Raw genomic sequence first — 16,927 nt, forward strand, 5'->3', positions numbered from 1 at the left:
CACTAGTAAAACACGATGATTATGTCAAAATTTAAAATTCAAGATGGACGCCGTTCCAATATGGCGGACTAGGTACATATTTTTCCACAACCACCACAATATGGGTATCAAAAAACCTTAACTTAAAAGTTTTTTAAATGTATTTATACATATGTAACATTCGAGTTTTTAAAACCATTATCTATGTTCTGCTCACGACATAAGTCATTCTCATGACGTCACTGCCGTGTGTGTCTATATTGAACACGGCAACTGTCTAGCGTAATTCGGATGTTTCCTTGCGCATGTTCATTTAAAATTAATGCTGCCATTGTATTTCCGTACTAATACGCCACGTTGCAATAATTGTTATTAATAGCACTGTGGAGGTAATTCGGAAATTGTTGTGCTCAAATTCGAAATTCAAAATATCATTAGTTGGCATTTACATGCGCTTTGGGATCCTTGATTATTTTAACATTATACGCAGCAAGCTACCACCTTCTCGGAACGCTCATCTGTTGAGAAGAGCCGAATAAACTCAACAGTTGCTCTTTTAAATTTCACACGTACATTATAATATAAATGCAACAGATTTTTTAATATAATGCCGCATACCATTGGCCTACCATTAGCAAAATTGAAACCAAACATTAAAATAAATTGACGGAAAAGGCTAATTTTGTACAAATAAATAATATAAATCCTCGATAGTGATGTCGATTGATTTTTTTGATTTCATTTAGGTTATATCTGATATAGTATATATGTATAAAACTGTGTTAAACTTTATTAAAAGATGTTTTGTTGTCGAGTTTCTTCCTGCTTCTTCTCCACAACTAACACCTTGTGAAGCAGAGTCAAAAATAAAATAAATTAAAAAATAAATTGATGCGATATATGCGTACACTAAGTATGAAGGATTTGTTAACTTTTTGAAGACGAAATTCAGGCGTTACGAGTTTATTTTTATTTTTTGTATTTATCATGTATCTGTCACTATTTTTAATGTAAGTTTATGTATATTGTTAATTACAAGAACTACATATAAACAACGTATTGTTATGATGGATTCATCAACATATTGTCAGATTAAGACAATATTTGGTGATAGATTGAAGAATATATATCAGGGGTGTCAAATTTGCGACTTGAGATATATCTACTCAATCAATATGAAATGAGGTGATCCGTAAAAGAATCAAGATAGCTGACGTAGCTCGAGGAAATGCTCGTATGTAATGGCAGTGGGCGTGGCCACATCGCTCGTGCAATCAATGACCGTTGAAGCCTAAAGGTTCTCGAGTGGCGACCACGTGTGGGCATACATGGCGTGGGTAGGTCCCTCAGTAGGTGTGGACCTAAGATATAGTAAAGGCTGCACAACACCGGTCATTCATCGACTGAATAGAAGGAGAAGAGATCAAAATGTCGGATCTTGACTAAGTATAAGATTAGATCTCTTATGTACTTATATAAATGTAATCACTCTGTGTTTGGCACTAATCGGTGTAACATAACTCCTAAAGATGCCCCATGGAGGGGTGAAACACGTGTTGAGTGATTTGGCGGTGGCGGTTGTGTAATTCGCATTGTTTGCCGCATACGCATTTATCAGCGGGCTGGCTGGCGGTGCACTTAATTGCACGACTACCACTGCGTGTGCGGAGGTGGCTGAATATTGGTCCTTTTCTTACTTAGGATGAACTTTCGCGAGGTAACGCCTGATTCCATTAAAGACCTAAGATTTAGTAAAGGCAGCACAACACCGGTCATTCATCGACTGAATAGAAGGAGAGAATCAATATGTCGAATCTTGACTGAATATAAGATTAGATCTCTTAGGTATATAAATGTAAGTTAACAATTTTTAACTTATAAAAATGTGTACACTAATACATATACAAACTTATAAACTAAAAGCTCTCAAACATTCCGAAATAAGTTTTCAGATTCCTAACATACGACGAAACGGAGTCCGCAATACACGGCCTCAAAGGCGAGGACCACTTGACCATAGAGCAGACGGGAGCGACTATATATTTCAAACTTCTTATCGAAAAAACCCCTAATATCTCGTTTGATAAGTCTAACGTAAAAGCATAGCCAGTTCAGCGTTTTAAATTGAATTTAAAGCTCGCAATATTTCATAAGAGCTTGAGATACGGTGAAAGGAACGGAGCGAACCGTGCGACCGTCTCGTGTATTGAAGCGAAACTGAAAGAGGTCGCTGTAATATTTTTGCATCTTTACTCGCTGTCGATTTTCCTTTCGGGTAATGGATGAGAATACGTCCGATGGCTTTGCCAACTTACGTATTTATAACTGGTTTTGATAGTGAAATTATATTCGACATTTATTCCCCTAATACGGTAATTAAAATCACAAATTAAGCTGTTCTTCTCTCACTTCGTGTGCCCCCATCGTTGTGTTTTTTAAAAAACATGCCAATATTTGTTGCTATGTTTTATGTAGTATCATAAGGCCTGTCCACTCTCATTTCAACATACATACAATATATATTAATATAGTTAATTTATTCATTCATATTATTATTCCTATAGATTTATAAAAAGTAAATATACACTCTTTATTTTTTATTTAACAGTAATAGTGCCGATTTAAAACTGTTATAAACGTAAGTCGTTTTAAAAAGTAAAGAATGAAAATATGAAATTTAAAGTATTGAAAAATAAATATTATAAAACCGCGAACCGAACTGAGAACTGCGACAAAAGCAAAGAAAACTAAACGTTCCGCTGGCCGCGGCGCTCCCGGAAGCGATCACAGCGCCATCTTGATCGTTATGGCGCCGCGGACTAATACTTCCGGTAACAGCTGACTCGCCTATTACTCTATTTTTTATTACACAAACAATTCAATTTATTTGTAAAGTATATCTTACTATTTTATATTACGTATAATAAACAGCTTCAATATTTTCATATTACTATCGTGATCATTATATAAAAATTAATACCTTTGGTCTTCTCGACCGAAAGGTTTTCCAGTTGCGATTCCAACAACTTATCTTTCAAAATACCACAGTGTCTTACGACAATAAAACGCCCCCCGCGCTGGGCCTCACAGCGTAGGGGGGCGTCCCTCGGGTGGCGGATGGGGGGATGGTCGGTAGCACAGCCTAGCTAGCCGGCTAGGCCCGAAGGGCCCGTTGACCAACGAAGGATGTGGTCCTCCAGCACATTGAGGGTTGTGCGGAGGGCTAACTACCCTCCCACGTAAAAACACAACTGTTACGAAACCGAAGAGAGAGAAAATCAAAATCAAATGATCTGATCCCAAAAAAGACAATGGTTTTGTGGTCACCAAAATTCACCTAGACATAAATGGAAACACCCATGCATTTTACTGCGAGGTGCGTGGCCAAAAGGTTTCCGAGAGGCTACCACGATCCGGTAAACTGACGAGAGTAGACCAGGCCTCCATTAGGTCAAGGTTACTCAAATTCACTGGATGAAGGCAGCGCAGGACCGGATATTTTGACCCACTGCAAGTCATAAGTTTCACCCAAAGATCTTTGGAGGAAACTTATGACTTGCAGTGGGTTTCTTTCAGACATTTCAGCGATAATAATGACATTTAAGATGTTATACTTGAAATGTTTCCTCTAACACAAGAAATTTTCGTTCCCCTGATTCTAATATTTCAGACTTCATTAGCTCAAAAAAGAGTCTGCTGAGCATCGAACTGACCCGATGATGTAATTAAGAGCGCGAGGATGTTTGCGATCGATGTAAGCGGAAGCAATTTCCGAGCCCGGACCGGAGGCGAAGGCCCGGTCGTGACGGACCGCCATTAGCGTCGAGTGCTCTGCACACACTGGAACAGCTGATACTGCGCGCTTTATTTTAACTCTGATAGATTTTAAAGTGCATTTCTTGGCTTGTTTAGGTTCAAATTGTCGTTTTACTGGAAAGCTTCCGATGTATAACTTGTGATAAAAGTTTTTTTTTTTTATTGATCTGGAACTAATGAGGAACAAGGTTACCGACGTTGTTTTAAGAATTGCTCGTCTTAAATGTCAGTGGGCGGGTAGGCTGTTCGTGTAACTTCCGACCTAAAGGTTCTTTAGCTGGTAGATGCGATTCGGGTATCCATCTTCCTCCTAGGTAGACTGGCGACATATTTAAGGTCACAGACAGTCGCTGGCATCTATTGATGTATTTAATGGAATCAGGCGTTACCTTGCGGAAGTCCATCCTAAGTAAGAAAAGGTCCAATATTTAGCCACCTCCGCACATGCAGTGGTAGTCGTGCAACAAATGCACCGCCCGCCAGCCCGCTGATAAATGCGTATGCGGCAAACAATGAGAATCACACAACCGCCACCGCCAAATTACTCAACACATGTTTCACCCCTCCACGGGGCATTTTCAGGAGTTATGTTACACCGATTAGTGCCAAACACAGAGTAGTCTTTTGATGTAGACTCAGAGTGGGGTGTCTATCAGCTAATATAAAGATATTTATCTAGACGCTGGATACAGAATGAGATCCTATGTCCAGCTGACATCTTACGGTGCAAATAATGATGACATTTACCTCCTCGTTATTGATATTTTCTCTTTGAGATTGTGTCAACAGTGTCGATTTCCGTTAATGAACGAAAGTATATCGCAATATCGCAAGTTGAAGTAGCAGTGGACAGGCTACGTATCGCGCTGAACAAGTGACCGCTGGCGCCTTAAAGTTCTGAAGAGGAAACCACGGACCGGCAAGTGTAGCGTAAGATATTCACCTACAAGGTAGACCTTGTGAAGGTCTTTAAAAGGAACTGGATGGAGGCCGCTTCCAACCGATCCTATTGGAAATTTATGAGGACCTTTGTCTTATAGTAAACGTCCTGCGGCTTAAATTACATATAATATTAATAATTGATCAAATAGTAAACAGAGCCAAAACTACTATAAATTAAACTGTAATAGGTGCTAAACGAGCCGTTAGTGTTCCAACGCTGGCTGCGAACCGCAGTACAAGTGGGGGCGAAAGAACGCCGCTGCAATGAAAACAAGAAACGATAAAAATACATTTTATAGAGAATACTGTCGCTAACACAGGTTACTGTCAACTCGGAGAGCGCGATAAATTGCGAGAAATTTTCCATAAATTTTCTTAATGGATGTTGGATTCTTTGAAATCAAGTTTTATATATATTTCTAGAAAATCCTGGACAATCCTGGAAAATCTAACTAACATCGTCAGAGAGGTAAGTAAAACGTACATCAAGTGTAAGCGGTGTGATGGGAAAGACCCGTTTGACGAGACGCACACGAGATATCTTAAGAACAGACAACTTGAAGTTTCTGTACATACCCAAGATTTGACTAGTATTACATATAAATGGATTTAAAAATACGAAAGCATTTATTTTTATTCTTTCTTTAATGGTCAATAGAGAAGTATTATAAAGATTTATACATTGTTTGGTGCTTGGCTATCTAGTTGTTTCGTTTATTTATACTGTGACTTATCTTGTTTGCGTGTTGCCTGTCTGCGACTGCGACTCTTGCAGCTAAAATATCGTTTCCATGGCACTGACGATAATTTCTATAAAGCTTTACAGGCTAACATATTTATTGAAGTCATTTTGTATAAATATTAATAAAATGTATTTTTTTCTTTCAGGTAATGGTGAAATTGACGAACGAAAAACTCGTTTCATTGTTTTAAGAGGTACTTTTGTATTAAAAATGAGTAATGTTATGGAAGCAAGTGAAATTTGTGACTTTACTATTAAAAATAACTTAAATAAGAAGTGTTTTTGGAGTAGCTGAAGCTCGACTACCGTTTTGCTGCCAAGACAGTATTATCCTAACAACACTTACTCTTAGATTGAGCTATAGCTAAGAAAAAGACCAATATTTAGCCACTTCCGCACATGCAGTGGTAGTCGTGCAACAAAGTGCACCGCCCGCCAGCCCGCTGATAAATGCAAATGCGGCAAACGATGCGAATTACACAACTGCCACCGTCAAATCACTCAACACGTGTTTCACCCATGCTATAGCTCTAAAAGGGTTAATCTATAGTTGATTTGCTATTAATTGATGTATAGTACGCCCAATCTTAAAATCAATCCTTTCAGCGTTTTCAAAATAAGGTTTACTATATATTAAAATGAATTATTGTTTACTATCTGTTCGTGCAGATGTTTTATACTGCCAGAAGTTACTTGATTATATTCTAATAGTTCCAGAGTGATAGCATTATACATGGTGATTGAAAATAGGGGGTAAACCTTTAAGGTTTTTACTGAAAAATCTGCTATATCACACCTTTAAATCTTTTACTAAATAACTTCTGTATATGATAACAGCATATATGTGCAATTGCGAGTAATCCGTCTTTCTATGCTCAAATGTTTTTACTATTACAACTCCTAAAAGGTGCTTTACTGTAATGTATGAGCTATTCGTGATACAATAGACTTCCAGCACAAGCACGTCGAGGTAAGCGCGGGGGCACGAGTTCTGAATCCGAATCAATTTCCGGCGGCACAACCTTATCACTTTAATTTCCCGTCTCGCGTCGACCCGTCTGTAACTAGAACACATTGCAGCTGTTGTTCTCTAGCTTTGAAAGATAACAGTCTAGAACAAAGAACACTTGTTATTGTACTCTTGAACAAATATTCTTCTATAAGTCAAAAGCTAAGAGAAAAGTTTCTGAAGTAAGTTGCAAGAATAATCTCACTTCGTCTTGACCCATATCAAACTCTAAAGCCACAACCTTATTTCTTATAATGTGCAAAAGTAAAATCAAGATATATAAATATACTCCATCGCTCGTTGACAATAATTTCTCTATATACCTACATCATAAACGTTCAAAGCATGGTGACATTTAACACCATGTATCAAAATAAAGGCACATTCATATTATGACATTATTTTTGCGCCACCTGCTATATTTTTCTAAAGAAAACATTTCGTCCACGCAGATGTTATTTTATAGAGATATAATTCCTACTGTTCCTAATAATAAAAAATATAGGGAAAGCCAAGTCAAGGTTAGTAGACGTCGATGATTAAAATATAAATTTATCCAATTACTTCCTTAATGATTTATAATTGAGTCAATGAGGCTTTCAGAATTTACCTTGTAGGTTAGGTTATTTAAATTAGGAACATAAAAAACAATGCCTTAATTATAACACATTCTTTTTTTAAGTGTCAGATGATTCTAACTAATTGATTAATTTCCGACTCAACTAAGCGATGTCCTTCTACGAGTTCTAAGCCATGTTAAACGATAACGCGAGGCAATCGACTACTAGCACCATCTATCGGTGTTTTTCGAAGTAATAGCGATACGACATATACATGACTGGTGATATGTGTAAAAATGAAAGTCGTAAATTTATCGATCAAATTTTATGCCAACAATGATTACTTTAGTTTAAAAATTATCTAAAAAGTATTATCTTAATAAATATTAATATACATTCGATGTTAAAATATATTCCTTTCGAGAAGCTATAAAAAGATATGATAGCTATGAAGCCCGTATAGTTCTATAGCAACATACACATAAAGTCTTTTGATCTACTATCAAAAATTGTCATCTTACTTTTAATAACTTAACCTAAACATGACCTGACGACACGCGTAAAGGGCCATCATCCCGACGGGCATCAAAATAAATTCCACGTCTAGTAAAACGAGTGTAGTTAGAATCTAAGTTCACTCATTTCACACATTAAATACGTAATTTCAACCAACTTAAATTCATTTATTTGCGAACAGAAGCAATCATAGCGGTTAGGACACGTCGGCCAATAGCGGCGAAGTAAAGCGCACGTGACTCGCTCCGAACGCAAACCGTCATCAAGATGGCGGCGGGCCGTGTAATGGCGGAATGATATGCGGTGACAGGGAATAGTGCGACGCAAGCAACCGTAACCATCGCTTTACCGATATTTCACATCGATTAACGATTTATTATTTATATTTATTTATACCAAATATTGATAATTAGTTACAATATCCGCCGATGAATGTTGCACATCGACCTTTGGAAAGAGAGAAATATCTAATTTCGTAAAGCGTTATTTCTGCCGCACGAAATACAACGACTGTCAAAACGTCACACAGGTAGTGTAGAAGAGAGATAGTGCTCCACGAAGCCGAAATTAGCCGAATGTCTCCCTCCAAAAGTCGATGTGCAATATTTATCGCCGGGTATTGTATACTGTTTAAGTAAGAAAAGGACCAATGTTTAGTTCCGTCAAACACAGAGTACTGGCACTAATCGGTGTAACATAACTCCTGAAGATGCCCCGTGGAGGGGTGAAACACGTGTTGAGTAATTTGGCGGTGGCGGTTGTGTGATTTGCATTGTTTGCCGCATACGCATTTATCAGCGGGCTGGCGGGCGGTGCATTTTATTGCACGACTACCACTGCATGTGCGGCTAAACATTGGTCCTTTTCTTACTTAGGATGGACTTCCGCGAGGTAACGCCTGATTTCATTAAATATGTAGGAATATACTGTTTAACTTATAACATACTGTAAAATATAAACATATGAACACCATTGCGTTTTGTGTTTGATATTTTGAATTTGTCTTAAATTAAATGGATTATAGACAAATTCTTATTTATTATTATCAAGTCAAGTTTCATTTTTTTGAGACCTATTTTTTAAAAAGTTATTTAAGAATCTGTTTCTATTATTTAACTTATTGAGAGTCGATATAGGGACTCTGTTAGTCTAAACTGGTGAGCAGTGATTCCCCCGAAGCCTTACTCAGCCACTATTTAGCCACTTCCGCACATGCAGTGGTAGTCGTGCAACAAAGTGCACCGCCCGCTAGCCCGCTGATAAATGCGCAAGGTAACGCCTAATACCATTAAATATTTAGAACGTTCACTCACATTCTGCCTATGCCCACCTGTGGACCTTCTACTGCTAATTTTTTAATATCGATGGACAAATATATGTGTTACATGCAATAAATTCCACTAGATTGTTTACTGTACCGTTTAATTGTCGGTCTGTCGTATTTGTACTGTAATATTAAGGTTTGCGTGTTTCGTAATTGCCGTGTGCAGTAGGTTGATTGTGATAACAACGTACACATTGCGGTCGATCGTGGTAAACAAACAGTATAGTATACTGCAGCCGCTACAGATGACGAACGAGTAGGAGTTACGCCTCTGCGACAACAAAAACAGTAGTTAAAGAACTGGATTAGTTTCCACTTTCACTGCTTTGCTAGCAAATTGATAATAAATTATTTTTAATATGAATAAAAATGTAGTAGCAATATATTTACTGTAGACAATTCACATATTATATACGTTTATTCATATGTAGGAGCTACATTGCGTCAGGGGTGCATCAAAAAGGGGAATCCCACAGAAATGAAATTCTTCATCTTCATCGGTATAAGTATGGGCGGTTGGTATCGGTATAAAAGCTTTTGAAAATTTATATCTATTTCTAATCAACCTGTATAAAAGTAATCACTTTGAACATGGAACATTAATTTATTTTTTATTGGAATTGGACAAGCTTATAACTTCCGGCGGCACTAAGTCCGTAAGAACAGATGGTAAATAGTTGTCGGATTCTACTGTGCCCTATTCTCATTCGATTCTTACTTAGACCGATGACTTGTGTTCAGACTGATTTAAAACTACGAAAACAATGGTTAACAAAGAAAAACTGTCAGCCAATCACATTGCAAGAATCATTATATAGCGTTCTCTTTCGCTCGACGTATTAAAGAATTATGTTTCTGTGGAATTCCCCTTTTTGATGCGTCGCTAACGTAATTAATTTTAATATGTACTAATCTGTAATTTGAAAACTATTTTCCTAACTACATTATTATAGCGAACTTTCAGCAAAGTACACATCCTGTAGATTGTCTATTCAAACGCATGATATACATTGATGTCACAATAAATTAAGCATTCAGTCAACCATGGAATAGGCGGCTTCTTCACCCCATATCTTATATTAAGGCAGAGGAAGTGGCATTTATTGCCGAGGAAAACGATATATAAATATAATTTCACCGATGAAAGGAAAAATAATAAGCGATGACGGATAATATTGTTGTGTAGTTGTATAAAATTTCTTAGTTCACTTCTTGAAAGAACGATACTTCGTTTTTGAGTTTCATTGTTTTAAATTAAAAGCGTTTATATAGTGACCCCTGAAGGAAGAAGATTCTTAAATCCAGAATAGTTGCAAAGCAGAGGTGTCAAACTCAAAAGCTAACTTGGACTAAGTTAACATAACTTTTTGACCGTAAAAATAAATCATAATAAACATATGTAGGGTTCTTAGAGAATCTATATTCTACAGACATTTTTTTATTTAAGATTTCCAAAAAAAAATTTTTTTTTGCTTACCTTACAGAATGTCAATCTCCTGACTTAAATCTTAAACAATTAATATGTATATGCATATGTGTGTATATACATATATATATATATATATATATATATATATGTATATGCATACACACACACACACACATATATATATATATATATATATATGTATATATATATACTAACTTTAACTAAATTGAAATAAAGTAATTATTAATTCTTTAAAATCATTGGTGTCTTATTTATTTTTTACAGCGCTTTAACAATGTCCACTTTTACAAATAACCTTTCGTGCGACTACTTTCTCATTTGTACTCCATATTGCCATCGTCAGGTTGTTCGCCAGTATCTGTGCGGTGGTTGCCGTTTATGTTGACTCCTTGCGGTCCGAATTACTATTCCTATAATTGTCCATTCCCATACGCATTAACAAGCGAGGAACAATTGCGCTTTACCATCAGTATCACACTTTGATATATATTCCTTTCATATATATCTTTCCGTTTCATATATAACCTGCGGAATGCCTTAAATGACCTGTTCCATTGATCGCTATCTTGAATTGCTAAAAATGTTGCTTTTTATTTTTCGCAATGCCTACTCATCTATAAAATTACATTGTTATTTACATACGTATAATTTAAAAAGAAGTATATTATAATTCTATATGCTGGTTGCGTTTCTAATTCACATTTCTATTTAAACGTTACCTACGGGCCGCGAGTTTGACACCCCTGTTGTGATGGAATAAAGCCGAGCAACTGGGTCAAATGCTCCTTCGCAGCGCCCGCGTGACACTCACCGTAGTCTGGTCTCTAGCGGGTTTTGTTCTTTGCATATCAAGCATTGTAAAAACTAACTGGTGTATATTTTATTATTATTCCATAGATGAATGTCGAATAATAAAATGTCATAGAGAAATAGTATGAATTTTGAAAATATCACTACAATTTTGCCGCCTAAAGCACTTGTCTTTGGGAGAATATTTCTATATTTGTCTAACAGCGTATCAACTTCTGCAAAGATATATACTCTCCGGCGGCTCATTGTTCGATAGAGCGACTTTTTCTTTTAGGTCAACGGTGGGTCATTATATATATCTACCAATAACTAAAGTTTAAAGAAGGAACAATTACAACGGTATTGTCAATTTATAAAATATTAATAAATATAATTTCAACAAGTCTGTTTCTCATCTCTTCACCACCTTGGGTTGACTGGTAGAGAATACCTATATTAAATTAAGTCTGCCATTATATTTGTTAAACAGTGTACATGTAAACTATCCTAGTTTTCGTAATGCAATACTTAATTTTCTTAATATTTTTTAAACGACTATTGGCAAAGTTTTAGACTTTGTCTTGCAAACTCCTATATGCTAAATTAAAAACTAGCATTATGCAAAATAGTACACGACAACAGCATATAGTATAGATATAGTCTTAAAAATTTTAAGAAATATAATCAATGTCTAAAAATAAAAGAGTGAAACGATTGGAAATAAATTAAAAATAGAAATATGAAAGATCATGAGATATATAAAAGAAGTAATAAATGTTAACTAACTCATTTACCCTGTATTATCTGTAAGGCCCCGCCCTTAAACATGGTAGGGAGTAAGGGAGTTCCCAATAACGGTGCCAAAAAAAATCTTTATGCTACATGTTTGCCTCGAAGAAACCTATTAACATTTGGCTTGAAGGACTGCCCAGTTATAGTTAGCTGGAAACAACGACGCCAGTAGGTTGTTCCATACCTCGGCTGTTCGCACTATAAAAATAGTGTCAAAACACTTAAAACGGTAATTAATTGATGTAACTCCGAATTCGCTTTACCGGCGTAAGTCGCGAAATTTCCCCGATGAGGGTAGTTGTAAAAACAGGTATTGCGTCGCACTGCAAATATGTTTTTTCCACTGTACAATTTATTACTTTAAAAATAAAATTTTCATCTAGAAATATTTGAGTAAATTTTGTTAATGGTCTACTAAAATCATATGTTTTTAAAGACACCAAATAATCAATTAAACTACCATTTTGTTTATCTTTCATTGGAACCATATATTAGATACTCTACCTGTAGAACAATTCAATTCATATTAACTGTTATCACACGGTATTGTTCTGGATGCTATTTCCTACCATATCTATAGAAATGGTAGGACCTGAATCCAACGTCCTTTGATCTTAAGTGAGTCTGTCCACTTTATAGATGGACTTCGTGTACTGTGTTTGCCGGTCTATCTCTACTGATGATGAAGCTTTAAATGCCAAGATCCAAACAGAGTCCGCCGAACATGTAATGAGGGAGGAATGAAAGGTCACAGAGTAAAAGGGAAAGATAGCAGAAATTTGGCATGAAAGAATAGATTGAAAGAATATGTGAAGAACGAAAGGAGAGAATGGAAATAATAAATAATTATGTGAAAAAATAAATTACCCGTAAAGTCCCTGTCCCACCAAAGATAGGGGTACGAGAGGCCCCCAATAGCGGAGGCTATTTAAAAAAAAAAAACAGAGTCCGCTCTGCATCACCTCGAACAGTTCTAACCGTAACACTTAACATTAGATAAGGAAATGTTAAAATGAAAGTGAATTCACGGAGAAGTCGTAAACATTTTACGAGGCAGCCAGCTCCCTCTACATCACGTGACCCGACGTGACGAGGCAACGTATCATCGCGAAATTAATTTTAACTGCGCGAAGCTCCTCGGCCCCTATACAGGCATGGCGGTCACGTAATAGGAAGATACGCGATTCACATAATAATAGGATGTTACTCTAACTTCGGAAACATTAAATTTTATTCTCTCAAAGCACCTCTGTCAGCTGCAGATATAAAACAGTAGGTACGGCAAAATGTTGAACTAACACAAATGCTTTTTAAACCGGAACACGGTCACGTTACCTTCAGTGCGGACTTCCAAAGCTATAGAAAGAGCGAGTATATACTAACAAAGCAGAAGATAGAGAAAAACATCATAAAGAAAAAATTTGGACTGTGCTTGGTCTATACATATATATATATATATTATATCTTGTCTATATATCGAATAATAGCGATTTTACATGGTCATTGGATATGGTTATAAAACCTATAAAGATTTTTCCTGACAAGTATATATTCATCCTTTTGAAGTTTATACATTTATTACATATCATCCTATATAGTTTCAGTGATAGTAATGTGGGAATAAATAGCATAAAGAACATCCTTATATAGAAATAACTAAACGTACTTATATGATTATAAAAGACTCCACCTCAGTAATTCTAAATAGATCACAGATCACAAGACACAAAAAGAAAATTTCAAAGTGGAGATAAGAAAAATATAGGTGTGTTAATAATGGATAGGTAATAAAAATTAAGTTTTACTGTGTTGTACTAGAACGAAGGAAAGCTTTAAGTTAATATAAACTTCTTCCAATGAGATCAAAGTAAATTATAAAGCCGTGTTCACATTGATCAATAAAGAAAACCATTCAGAGGCGATGTGTGTGTGATTTATTAATAACTAACTTTTAGATTAAGGGGCGTGGCTAAGTTCATAAAGAACTATTTTCTTAACACGAATAACACATAGATAAGGCTGTTTTACCGCTCCTACTAACAATGGGCTAAGTAAGAAAAGGACCAATATTTAGCCATACAACACGTGCCAAACACCGAGTGCCACTAATCGGTGTAACATTACTCCTGAGGATGCCCCGTGGAGGGGTGAAACACGTGTAGAGTGATTTAACGGTGGCAGTTGTGTAATTCGCATTGTTAGCCGCATGCGCATTTATCAGCGGGCTGGCGGGCGGTGCACTTTATTGCACGACTACTGCTGCATAGCGGAAGTAGCTATATACTAGTCCTTTTTTTCACTTAGGATGGATTTCCGCAAAGTAACGCCTGAATTCATTAGATATTAAACATATACCTAATAATACTTGGTTGTATGCTAATGTAGGTTATCCTCAAGAAATATGGAGGGTCGTCGTGAAAATCCACTGTGAATCGAATCTAACCTCGACGAAGATACATTGTGATCTAAGAAATTTGATACTTGACAAGGGTTGCGCAAACACGGGTTAGCGCGCTAAGTTATAAAAACGGCCCGCGAGCCTCACGAATGCTGAGTGGGGATCTGTCGCGGAAACATGTCAGAGGAAGACTTGATAAGGCTTTTAGTATGTATCGGGTGACGAAAGAATTTATCGTTGAAATATTTTCAAGTAAATAATAGGTTGTCAAATATCTCCCTTCCGCCTTTTTGTCTTTTGAATTTCGCGGCTATGTACAAAGCGCTACAGAGCTCGTATCTGGCAATACTATACATAATTTGAAAGGTCTTGACATAACCTACAAAACGACGCTATGCATGATTAGTTTGGATATTGCGTTCAACAGTTATAGACGTGTAAACATAGAGTTCACTAACGCCGAAATTCGCGCTATTTTAAAGTTTTCCTTCGTTATTTATTATGTTATTTGACAACCTATTAGTACAAAAAAATATAAATCTCTGAGAAACATCATCAAAGTTTTGAACATAACCAGCAGAAAACACGATTTTTTTAATTTATAATAAAGATACAATAGCAATAGTGAACATAATCTTCCGCTTTTATTGACAAGAGTCGCCCATAAAACAATGCAGAGCTCCATACCCGGGATTTTATTACGAGTTCCAATCAGGAGTAAGTATAAACGGACGAAAGTAAATAGCATAACTCATTGAACTGTAAATTAGAAGATTGCTATATATAAAAATGCTACTACAGTATAAAGGACAGCTTATAGAAAATATAGAACGGTCATATATACTATTTTAGGGAGATGTATATCGTCTTCTGATTGGTGAATTAAACTAGACTTGTATAATGTTACATGGATCCGCGACACAATCGAACAGCACGATATCCAATGCGGGCCGTGAATCTACAAGTAGTGCGCGTGGAAAGACGTCACGGACATTTAGTTTCATGCATGGAAACGTTGAATGTTAAATACGCGAGAGAGTCGCCACAGATTTATTATACAAATGTCACATTAAAAGTTCAATATCGCGATAAAAAACCTCGTTTCATATCTGTTCCGTCATCCTATATCTTTTCTAAAGTGTATATTAAATAGAAGTATTAAAAATTATATCAGTGACTTTATTAGAGCTATTGACATGTTGAATAAAGTGTGATGTGATTCCAAAATGAATCTCACTTCACTGCAATAAAGTGTAACATTCAAAAATAGCTTGTTTCTGTGAAAATTTACGAAATTCGCAGTTTAATAAAGTCGTGCATTCGTTTTCTCTTTTTGGAAGTAATTTGAGGCGGTTTCTTTTACCCGGCGACGACTACATTTTAATGAACACGGCAGCGGGTTGGCATGAGCGCACTCTTTGAGCTCTTTATGAATATTTTAAATCATCGCCTGCAAAGGCGCAGATAATTAATGTTTTATACATTACACCGAAACTACATGCAAAGCTCCGCTAATTGTTTTCAGTTTACATTGCAGCGACATATAAATACGCTCGCGAACAGAGTAGGTTATGATGGCACATATAAAATATTCTTCGGACTATACAACTTGTTTATATATTTCGGCGCTTCAAAATCAAAATGTCTTTATTTAAATATGCATTAACACTAGCTACAATCGACTTGGAATCATGATCTGCTAAGAGCCGACCAGAAACTCAACAGTTGCTGTTTTAAATGAAATTTAACAATTTTTTTTCATGTGTACATTATAATATAAATCATGTAAATGAGTCAACTAAATTCCACAAATTTTGATCAACTAAAACTCTTTAATGTAGTATTATTTATTGAATAATATACTTTTAAATTAAAAACTAAGAAACGGGAGGTGTAAGATATCTCGTGGAACTTTATTATAGTTATATGCGTACACTAAAACGTATGAAGGATTTGTGAACTTCGAATCGTTCGTCTGAAGACGAACTTCAGACGGTACAAGTTTATTTTTATTTCTTGTATTTATGTTATTTCTTATATTTCATGTTTTTGTTACTATTTTATATATAAGATTTTAAAGTATAGATATATTATATATTGTTTGCACCTGTACAAGTCTGTAACTTAAGTAAGCGATATATATATATATATGTATACGAACGTAACAATAAACTGAAACCTTATGGTTTTGGTCGTCCACCCACAACCTGGGTAGATGGGAATTGACGTAAAAAAGGAAATTGAAGTATGGAAACGAATGAATGGGAATTTGAAGGATTAAAGGAAGATGTGTAGAAGATAATGCGATGCGGATGAAATAAAAAAGTTAGTGAACTAAGAAAAGGGGAATGTACCAGAGGTCCCCAAGAAGTCCGTACCATATTTAAAAAAATAACTAGGTGACTTTGTTAAGACCATCGGAGGACACTTGGCGCAGGCCGGATCTCACCAGTCCTGTTGGAAATCTATAGGAGAGATCTACGTCCAGCTGTGAACTCCCTGCGACCTAATTGATGTACATTGGCAATGCGATACTTGACTTCGACATACCCGACATCGACAGTAAAAATCGCAGGGGTAAAGTAGTAAAGAAACAATTACAGTTTACAG

General features: G+C 36.1%; 1 protein-coding gene across 1 annotated transcript in view; it reads left to right on the top strand.

The window, feature by feature from the left end:
* Positions 1-16,927, top strand: part of Cals (calsyntenin-1) — a 264,883-nt gene that overhangs the window by 181,864 nt on the left and 66,092 nt on the right. The window lies entirely within an intron of this gene.

The sequence above is a fragment of the Battus philenor genome, unplaced genomic scaffold (genome assembly GCF_028537555.1).
Source record: "Battus philenor isolate CCGP_79_NKW_IND1 unplaced genomic scaffold, ilBatPhil1.0.hap1 SCAF_26, whole genome shotgun sequence".
NCBI classification, from domain to species: Eukaryota; Metazoa; Arthropoda; class Insecta; order Lepidoptera; family Papilionidae; genus Battus; species Battus philenor.